The sequence below is a fragment of the Camelina sativa genome, unplaced genomic scaffold (assembly GCF_000633955.1).
Source record: "Camelina sativa cultivar DH55 unplaced genomic scaffold, Cs unpScaffold09803, whole genome shotgun sequence".
Taxonomy (NCBI): Eukaryota; Viridiplantae; Streptophyta; class Magnoliopsida; order Brassicales; family Brassicaceae; genus Camelina; species Camelina sativa.
Window position 1 is genome coordinate 1 of NW_010930859.1, and position 400 is coordinate 400.

A 400-nucleotide genomic window follows, 5' to 3' on the forward strand; every position below is an offset into this window, starting at 1 on the left:
GATCAAAATTTTGTAAAGCAAGGCTCAGAGGATTTAATCCTAGCCTTAGCGATATGACTGCTGTTCAATCATCACAGAGTCAGTTTATGTGAAGACGCCAAATTCAACTGCTTCAGATGCAAAGCTGCCAACAAGCCCTGCCAGGTTTCTGCTGATGTGGCACCGTCAACATGAAAGTCTAAAAGTTTTCTCTGCTTCCTATAGTAGTCTTCGAGGGGCTTCACCTGATACAATCACCGCAAGATATTCAGTTGAAAACACCTTGTAAACTAGATATAACAACGAGATTGATCATAAACCAGTAAAGTACCTCATGTGCATAGACACGGAGACTATCCCTCCGAGCTTTGTTTGCAACAGGTGAGTGTAACATAGAGGCGAGGAACTCTTGTCGAGGCAG

General features: G+C 43.2%; 1 long non-coding RNA gene across 1 annotated transcript; it reads right to left on the bottom strand.

Moving 5' to 3' along the window:
- Positions 1 to 102: 102 nt before the first annotated feature.
- Positions 103 to 400, bottom strand: LOC104775180. Its single transcript, XR_765742.1, has 2 exons — positions 311 to 400; positions 103 to 224 (listed from the first exon to the last, which is right to left on the bottom strand). It is a non-coding gene; the product is annotated as an uncharacterized LOC104775180 (long non-coding RNA).